This window comes from Oncorhynchus mykiss, chromosome 13, assembly GCF_013265735.2.
Source record: "Oncorhynchus mykiss isolate Arlee chromosome 13, USDA_OmykA_1.1, whole genome shotgun sequence".
In the NCBI taxonomy this organism is placed as follows: Eukaryota; Metazoa; Chordata; class Actinopteri; order Salmoniformes; family Salmonidae; genus Oncorhynchus; species Oncorhynchus mykiss.
In genome coordinates this window covers 71897894-71908746 of record NC_048577.1, presented here as the reverse complement: position 1 = coordinate 71908746, position 10853 = coordinate 71897894, and positions in this window count along the sequence as shown.

Sequence of the window (10853 nt, the reverse complement as noted above, 5' to 3'; positions counted from 1 at the left end):
CTATGACCTGGGATTTACTGTGGTCTTCCAGATTAACCCCTTACAGTATTATAGACACTATGACCTGGGATTTTCTATGGTCTTCTAGATTAACCCCTTACAGTATTATAGACACTATGACCTGGGATTTACTATGGTTTTCTAGATTAACCCCTTACAGTATTATAGACACTATGACCTGGGGTTTACTATGGTCTTCTAGATTAACCCCTTACAGTATTATAGACACTATGACCTGGGATTTACTATGGTCTTCTAGATTAACCCCCTACAGTATTATAGACACTATGACCTGGGATTTACTATGGTCTTCTAGTTTAACCCCTTACAGTATTATAGACACTATGACCTGGGATTTACTATGGTCTTCCAGATTAACCCATTACAGTATTATAGACACTATGACCTGGGATTTACTATGGTCTTCTCGATTAACCCCTTACAGTATTACAGACACTATGACCTGGGATTTACTATGGTCTTCTAGATTAACCCCTTACAGTATTATACACACTATGACCTAGGATTTACTATGGTCTTCTAGATTAACCCCTTACAGTATTATAGACACTATGACCTGGGATTTACTATGGTCTTCTAGATGAACCCCTTACAGTATTATATATACTATGACCTGGGATGTACTATGGTCTTCTAGATTAACCCCTTACAGTATTATAGACACTATGACCTGGGATTTACTATGGTCTTCATACCATGCTTCACTCCAGCCAGACCCCACAGACCCAGCATACCATGCTTCACTCCAGCCAGATCCCACTGACCCAGCATACCATGCTTCACTCCAGCCAGATCCCACTGACCCAGCATACCGTGCTTCACTCCAGCCAGATCCCACTGACCCAGCATACCATGCTTCACTCCAGCCAGATCCCACAGACCCAGCATACCATGCTTCACTCCAGCCAGATCCCACTGACCCAGCATACCATGCTTCACTGCAGCCAGATCCCACTGACCCAGCATACCGTGCTTCACTCCAGCCAGATCTCACTGACCCAGCATACCGTGCTTCACTGCAGCCAGATCCCACTGACCCAGCATACCATGCTTCACTTCAGCCAGATCCCACTGATCCAGCATACCATGCTTCACTCCAGCCAGATCCCACAGACCCAGCATACCATGCTTCACTCCAGACAGATCTCACTGATCCAGCATACCATGCTTCACTCCAGCCAGACCCCACAGACCCAAAAGACACCTGTCCACAGAAGCAATCAATCAATCAGATTCCAAACTCTCCACCATGGTCAAGACCAAAGAGCTCTCCAAGGATGTCAGCGACAAGATTGTAGACCTACACAAGGCTGGAATGGGCTACAAGACCATCGCCAAGCAGCTTGGTGAGAAGGTGACAACAGTTGGTGTGATTATTTGCAAATGGAAGAAACACAAAAGAACTGTCAATCTCCCTCGGCCTGGGGCTCCATGCAAGATCTCACCTCGTGGAGTTGCAATGACCATGAGAACGGTGAGGAATCAGCCCAGAACTACACGGGAGGATAATGTCAATGATCTCAAGGCAGCTGGGACCATAGTCACCAAGAAAACAATTGGTAACACACTACGCCATGAAGGACTGAAATCCTGCAGCACCCGCAAGGTCCCCCTGCTCAAGAAAGCACATATACATGCCCGTCTGAAGTTTGCCAATGAACATCTGAATGAATTAGAGGACAACTGGGTGAAAGTGTTGTGGTCAGATGAGACCAAAATGGAGCTCTTTGGCATCAACTCAACTCGCCTTGTTTGGAGGAGGAGGAATGCTGCCTATGACCCCAAGAACACCATCCCCACCGTCACACATGGAGGTGGAAACATTATGTTTTGAGGCTGTTTTTCTGTTGAGGGGACAGGACAACTTCACCGCATCAAAGGGACGATGGACGGAGCCATGTACCGTCAAATCTTGGGGGAGAACCTCCTTCCCTCAGCCAGGGCATTGAAAATGGGTCGTGGATGGGTATTCCAGCATGACAACACACGGCCAAGGCAACAAAGGAGTGGCTCAAGAAGAAGCACATTAAGGTCCTGGAGTGGTCTAGCCAGTCTCCAGACCTTAATCCCATAGAAAATCTGTGGAGGGAGCTGAAGGTTTGAGTTGCCAAACGTCAGCCTCAAAACCTTAATGACTTGGAGAAGATCTGCTAAGAGGAGACAAAATCCCTCCTGAAATGTGTGCAAACCTGGTGGCCAACTACAAGAAACATCTGACCTCTGATTGCCAACAAGGGTTGTGCCACCAAGTACGAAGTCATGTTTTGCAGAGGGGTCAAATACTTATTTCCCTCATTAAAATGCTAATCAATTTATAACATTTTTGACATGGGGTTTCCTGGATTTTTTTTTTGCTGTAATTCTGTCTCTCACTGTTCAAATAAACCTGCCATTAAAATTATGGACTGATAATTTCTTTGTCAGTGGGCAAACGCACAAAATCAGCAGGGGATCAAATACTTTTCCCCCTCACTGTACATGTTTTCCTGACTTGATCTGTATGTTCTATAGTTTGATTGGTCCTTCTTCTCTGTGGAGTTTCATTCATGCTGTTAGCAGTGCTAGCAGGCTAATTGCTAAGCTAAAGCGCTAGTAAACTAAGGCAACTGTACACTGAAGAGCTAGCAGGCTAAAGCGCTATGCTAGGCTAGCTGGCCCACCCACACAAAGCTCCTCCTCCACAGAAGTCCCCCCCCTCTCTCTCTCAATTAAATTTCTCTCTCTCAATTAAATTACATTTCTCCTTCTCTCTCTCTCTTCCTTTCTTTATCTCTATCTCCCTCTCTGTTTATCTTTCTCTCTTTCTCTTTCTATGTCTCTCTCTCTCTTTCTCTTTCTCTCTCTATCTTTCTCTTTCTCTCTCTATCTTTCTCTTTCTCTCTCTCTCTCTCCAGCTGATTGACGTCAGCACTGACGCACAGTGCCCGGAGTGGCCAGCACTTCAAAGGGCGCCACACACAGGACTGAAAATTAGTATTTTTAGCTGGCAGGGAGAGAAGAGGAAGAGGAGAGTGGCTGGGTTTTGTCTGAGAGAGCACACACAGCTTAGTTAACAACACACAGAGCCACCTCTTCGCTCTTTATATCTCTCTCTCTTTCTTTCTCTCTCTCTCTCTCTCTCTCTCTCTCTCTCTCTCTCTCTCTCTCTCTCTCTCTCTCTCCCCTCTCTCTCTCTCCCCCTCTCTCTCTCTCCCCCTCTCTCTCTCTCCCCCTCTCTCTCTCTCTCCCCCCTCTCTCTCTCTCCCCCTCTCTCTCTCTCTCTCTCTCTCTTTCCCCTCTCTCTCCCTCTCTCGCCACCCACCCTCCTTTTCATTAGAAAAACAAGTGCTTACGTCAGTTAGGGTTTCCAGTTCAGTTCAGTAGGATAGTTCAGTTCAGTAGGATAGTTCAGTTCAGTAGGATAGTTCAGTTCAGTAGGATAGTTCAGTTCAGTAGGATAGTTCAGTTCCTACCACAGTTATTATTATGGTTATAAAGGGGATTCTTTTATTCTTAATCTTTCCTCTTCCCTTCTCTTCTCCCCCCTTTCCTCTCCCCCTCTCCCCCATTTCCTCACCCCCTGTCCTCTCTTCCCTTCTCCTCTCCCCCCTTTCCTCTCCCCCTCTCCCCCTTCTCCTCTCCCCCCTTTCCTCTCCCCCTCACCCCCTGTCCTCTCTTCCCTTCTCCTCTCCCCCCTTTCCTCTCCCCCTCTCCCCCATTTCCTCACCCCCTGTCCTCTCTTCCCTTCTCCTCTCCCCCCTTTCCTCTCCCCCTCTCCCCCTTCTCCTCTCCCCCCTTTTCTCTCTTCCCTTGCCTTCTCCTCATCATGGCCTGTTGTTCATCACCACTGACCTGGTTTATTTTGTACACACACACACACACACACACACACACACACACACACACACACACACACACACACACACACACACACACACACACACACACACACACACACACACACACACACACACACACACACACGTCCCTCCAGAGGCTTCTGCGTAGCTGATGCATCAGCGCTACTCGTTGACCCTTTCTGTCCCAACAAAGCTGGGTGGGATGGTTAGGGCCATGAAGCTGGCCCTGGTCGCCGGATAGTAACAGTGACTACGTTCAGGGAAAGGTATTGGGAGGATGAGTGGTGACTGTTTAACAGTGATGGCCTGGAGAAAAAAATACTGTTTTTCAGTCTTTTGGTTACAGCTTTGATACACCTGTACTGTCTCCACCTTCTACATGGCAGCATGTTGAACAGGCCGTGATTCGGGTGGCTGAGGTCCTTGATGATCATCTAGATGGTAGAGGGTTGAACAGGCCGTGACTCGGGTGGCTGAGGTCCTTGATGATCATCTAGATGGTAGCGGGTTGAACAGGCCGTGACTCGGGTGGCTGAGGTTCATGATGATCATCTAGATGGTAGCGGGTTGAACAGGCCGTGACTCGGGTGGCTGAGGTCCTTGATGATCATCTAGATGGTAGAGGGTTGAACAGGCCGTGACTCGGGTGGCTGAGGTCCATGATGATCTTCTACATGGTAGAGGGTTGAACAGGCCGTGACTCGGGTGGCTGAGGTCCATGATGATCTTCTACATGGTAGAGGGATGAACAGGCCGTGACTCGGGTGGCTGAGGTCCATGATGATCTTCTACATGGTAGAGGGTTGAACAGGCCGTGACTCGGGTGGCTGAGGTCCATGATGATCTTCTACATGGTAGAGGGTTGAACAGGCCGTGACACGGGTGGCTGAGGTCCATGATGATCTTCTACACGGTAGAGGGTTGAACAGGCCGTGACTCGGGTGGCTGAGGTCCATGATGTTCATCTAGATGGTAGAGGGTTGAACAGGCCGTGACTCGGGTGGCTGAGGTCCATGATGATCTTCTACATGGTAGAGGGATGAACAGGCCGTGACTCGGGTGGCTGAGGTCCATGATGATCTTCTACATGGTAGAGGATTGAACAGGCCGTGACTCGGGTGGCTGAGGTCCTTGATGATCTTCTACATGGTAGAGGGTTGAACAGGCCGTGACTCGGGTGGCTGAGGTCCATGATGATCTTCTACATGGTAGAGGGTTGAACAGGCCGTGACTCGGGTGGCTGAGGTCCATGATGATCTTCTACATGGTAGAGGGTTGAACAGGCCGTGACTCAGGTGGCTGAGGTCCATGATGATCTTCTACATGGTAGAGGGATGAACAGGCCGTGACTCGGGTGGCTGAGGTCCATGATGATCTTCTACATGGTAGAGGGATGAACAGGCCGTGACTCGGGTGGCTGAGATCCATGATGATCTTATACATGGTAGAGGGATGAACAGGCCGTGACTCGGGTGGCTGAGGTCCATGCTGACAGGTCCTTCAGACCTGTCAGTCATCTATCGTAATTCCAGCCAATCAGGGTGGCTGGACGCACTCCAGGGCTCCCCCTCGCACACCTCAATTCAGAGCATGTTCATCAAGGTGACTGGATCTGCGGTTTCAGGTTTGCACAAAGTCTAGTGTAGTTCCTTGAGAGCTGGCGCAGTGTTGTTCTTGGGGGGAAATATACACAGCCGTGACAATGACCAAAACAATTATCTCGGGAGGTAATGCAGTCAGCATTTGATAGTGAGATATTCTAGATGGGGAGAATAAAATGACTTGAGTTCCTGTACGTTACCATGATCACACCATGAGTAGTTAATCATGAAACACACACCTATACCTTTATTTTACCCAGAGAGTTCTTCATTCCTGGCCTCGCGATAGATGGAGAACCCCGCTGGCTGAATGGAGGGGGCAGTACATCCGGAGAGAGCCATGATTCCGTTAAACAAAGTATGGAAGGAGATCCCTTCACCTGAGCTTGTCTACTTTATTGTCCAGGTACTGAACGTTAGTGAGTAATTTGGAGCAGCCCCCGGGATGAATAGAACTGCCTCGGGGAGTTCCACAAAGGATCCAATTCAGGGAAGTTGAATTTCTGATCGAAATGCTGGTCAATAATCGCCGATCTACACTACCGGTCTAAAGTTTTAGAACACCTTCTCATTCAAGGGTTTTTCTTTATTTGTACTATTTTCTACATTGTAGAATAATAATGAAGACATCAAAACTATTAAATAACACATATGGAATCACGTAGTAACCATAAAAGTGTCAAACAAATCAAAATATATTTTACATTTGAGATTCTTCAAATAGCCACCCTTAGCCTTAATGACAGCTTTGCACACTGTTGGCATTCTCTCAACCAGCTTCACCTGGAATGCTTTTCCAACAGTCTTGAAGGAGTTCTAACGTATGCTGAGCACTTGTTGGCTGCTTTTCCTTCACTCTGCGGTCTGAATCATCCCAAACCATCTCAATTGGGTTGAGGTTGAGGGGATTGTGGAAGCCAGGTCATCTGATGCAGCACTCCATCACTCTCCTTCTTGGTAATTTATCTAGTTTCTACCATGTTAATTTACCTAGTTCGTACTATCTGACATTATCTAGTTTCTACCATGTTACATTATCTAGTTTCTGCTATCTTACCTTATCTAGTTTCTACCATGTTACTTTATCTAGATTCTACTATGTTCAATTATCTAGTTTCTGCTATCTTACCTTATCTAGTTTCTACCATGTTACATTATCTAGTTTCTGCTATCTTACCTTATCTAGTTTCTACCATGTTACATTATCTAGTTTCTACCATGTTACATTATCTAGTTTCTACCATGTTACATTATCTAGTTTCTGCTATCTTACCTGATCTAGTTTCTACCATGTTACATTATCTAGTTTCTGCTATCTTACTTTATCTAGTTTCTACCATGTTACATTATCTAGTTTCTGCTATCTTACCTTATCTAGTTTCTACCATGTTAATTTATCTATATTCTACCATGTTCATTTATCTATACTGAACAAAAATGTAAATGCAACATGTAAAGTGTTTCATGAGCTGAAATATAAGATCCCAGAAATGTTCCATACTCACAAAATGCTTATTTCTCTAAAATGTTGTGTACAAATTTGTTTACATCGTTGTTAGTGAGCATTTCTCCTTTGCCAAGATAATTCATACACCTGACAACTGTGACATATCAAGAAGCTGATTAAACAGCATGATCATTACACAGGTACACCTTGGACAGTAAAAAGCCACTCTAAAATGTGCAGTTGTGTCACACAACACAATGCCACAGATGTCTCAAGTTTTGAGGGAGCATTCAATTGGCATGCTGACCGCAGGAATGTTCACCAGAGCTGTTGCCAGAGAATTGAATGTTAATTTCTCTACCATAAGCCGCCTCCGTTGTCGTTTTAGAGAATTTGGCAGTACATCCAACTGGCTTCCCAGCCGTAGACCATGTGTAACCACGTCAGCCCAGGACCTCCACATCTGTCTTCTTCTCCTTATTCTTCTCCTTCTTCGATCCTGAGGGATCGTCTGAGACCAGACACCCGGACAGCTGATGAAACTGAGGAGTATTTCTGTCTGTAATAAATCCCTTTTGTGGGGAACAAAAGTTATTCTGATTTCCAGGGCCTGGCTCCCCAGTGGGTGTTACTTTCCCAGTTACATACCCAGTCCTGTAAGATCTGTGAAGAGGAGAGAGAGGACAGAGGAGCTCTCCATGATCATTTAATTGATGTTTGAGTTCCTGTAGGGGTGGCAGGCTGGTATTACAACATGTCTTGATGTTTGAGTCCCTCTAGTGGTGCCAGGCTGTTATTACAACATGTCTTGATGTTTGAGTCCCTCTAGTGGTGACAGGTTGATATGACAACATGTCTTGAGTTATAAATTAGAGTTAATTGACAAAACGCTATATCCACAAATGTTTCACGTTTGTGTTTTTTCATCAGAAACTATTGCTTCTGTGTGTAAAATATTACTGTTCTCCAATTTTTTATTCATAGATTTCAGATGTGTATGAATATACAGTATGTATATATATATATATAGCTTCTGCTAAATAACTAACATGTAAATGTTTTACATACAGATCTCACATTACTGATTGAATGATTTTTTAAAATTAAATATTGATGTCACAAACGTATCATTTGTACATTTCTTTAGTAAAAATGTAATTATTTGCTAATTTTGACTGTAAAAACCAGCAGTACTACTGATTTATCTGAGAGTGAGACAGATATATATTATTACTGTATAAAACCTAGCAGTACTACTGATTTCTCTGAGAATGGAGCAGATATATGTTATTACTGTGTAAAACCTAGCAGTACTACTGATTTCTCTGAGAGTGAGGCAGATATATATTATTACTGTGTAAAACCTAGCAGTACTACTGATTTCTCTGAGAGTGGGGCAGATATATATTATTACTGTGTAAAACCTAGCAGTACTACTGATTTCTCTGAGAGTGAAGCAGATATATATTATTACTGTATAAAACCTAGCAGTACTACTGATTTATCTGAGAGTGAGGCAGATATATATTATTACTGTGTAAAACCTAGCAGTACTACTGATTTCTCTGAGAGTGAGGCAGATATATATTATTACTGTATAAAACCTAGCAGTACTACTGATTTCACTGAGAGTGGGGCAGATATATATTATTACTGTGTAAAACCCAGCAGTACTACTGATTTCTCTGAGAGTGAGGCAGATATATATTATTACTGTATAAAACCTAGCAGTACTACTGATTTCTCTGAGAGTGAGTCAGATATATATTATTACTGTGTAAAACCTAGCAGTACTACTGATTTCTCTGAGAGTGAGGCAGATATATATTATTACTGTGTAAAACCCAGCAGTACTACTGATTTATCTGAGAGTGAGGCAGATATATATTATTACTGTGTAAAACCTAGCAGTACTACTGATTTCACTGAGAGTGAGGCAGATATATATTATTACTGTGTAAAACCTAGCAGTACTACTGATTTCTCTGAGAGTGAGGTAGATATATATTATTACTGTGTAAAACCTAGCAGTACTACTGATTTCACTGAGAGTGAGGCAGATATATATTATTACTGTGTAAAACCCAGCAGTACTACTGATTTATCTGAGAGTGAGGCAGATATATATTATTACTGTATAAAACCTAGCAGTACTACTGATTTCACTGAGAGTGAGACAGATATATATTATTACTGTGTAAAACCCAGCAGTACTACTGATTTCTCTGAGAGTGAGGCAGATATATATTATTACTGTGTAAAACCTAGCAGTACTACTGATTTCTCTGAGAGTGAGGCAGATATATATTATTACTGTGTAAAACCTAGCAGTACTACTGATTTCTCTGAGAGTGAGGCAGATATATATTATTACTGTGTAAAACCCAGCAGTACTACTGATTTCTCTGAGAGTGAGGCAGATATATATTATTACTGTGTAAAACCCAGCAGTACTACTGATTTCTCTGAGAGTGAGGCAGATATATATTATTACTGTGTAAAACCTAGCAGTACTACTGATTTCTCTGAGAGTGAGGCAGATAAATGGCATTTTGCAACAAACAATATATATTATTTGTCTCTCTGAAATGAAAATATCAAGTGAATGATTTTAAACAAAAACATCTGTCATTGAACAGCTACTTTACATGATTAGATAGTTTAAAAAACCCATACCAATCTCTTTCATAATTTCTTTCAACAATAAAAGCTAATTTACCAACATTTTTAAAAACAGATATACATGTACATTGTGAAAGTATTCAGACCTCTTGACTTTTTCCACATTTTGTTACGTTACAGCCCTATTCTAAAACGGATTACTTTTCTTTCTTTCTTCCCTCATCAATCTACACAAAATAACCAATAATGACGAAGCAAAAACAGGTTTTTAGAAATTTTTGCAAATTTATTAAAATAAAAAGAAACTGAAATATGACATTTACATAAGTATTCAGACCCTTTACCCAGTACTTTGTTGAAGCACCTTTGGCAGCGATTACAGCTTCGAGTCTTCTTGGGTATGACGCTACAAGCTTGGCACACCTGTATTTGGGGAGTTTCTCACATTCTTTTCTGCAGATCCTCGCAAGCTCTGTCAGGTTGGATGGGGATCGTCGCTGCACAGCTATCCACGTGTTTTACAGTAGAGAAGAGGACAACGTGTTCTACTGGAGAGGAGAGGACCACGTGTTCTACAGTAGAGAAGAGGACCACGTGTTCTACTGGAGAGAAGAGGATCACGTGTTCTACTGGAGAAAAGAGGACCACGTGTTCTACTGGAGAAAAGAGGACCACGTGTTCTACTGGAGAGGAGAGGACCACGTGTTCTACTGGAGAGAAGAGGACCATGTGTTCTACTGGAGAGAAGAGGACCACGTGTTCTACTGGAGAGAAGAGGACCATGTGTTCTACTGGAGAAAAGAGGACCACGTGTTCTACTGGAGAGGAGAGGACCACGTGTTCTACTGGAGAGGAGAGGACCACGTGTTCTACTGGAGAGAAGAGGACCATGTGTTCTACTGGAGAGAAGAGGACCATGTGTTCTACTGGAGAGAAGAGGACCACGTGTTCTACTGGAGAGAAGAGGACCATGGAAAGAAGAGGACCACGTGTTCTACTGGGGAGAAAGAGGACCACGTGTTCTACTGGAGAGGAGAGGACCACGTGTTCTACTGTAGAGAAGAGAGAAGAGGACACACCTACTCATTCAAGAGTTTTTCTTTATTTTCACTATTTTCTACATTGTAGAATAATAGTGAAGACATCAACACTATGAAATAACACATGGAAGGATGCAAGAACCTAAAAAGTGTTAAACAAATCAAAATAGTAAAAGCCCTGTAATGAGAAGGTTCCCGTGTCTGCATTGATGTTGTTATGCATCTCTTGTCCAGACGCTGTTCTGGTTTAGTTTCATGTCTATGTATTATTAAATCCTCACCC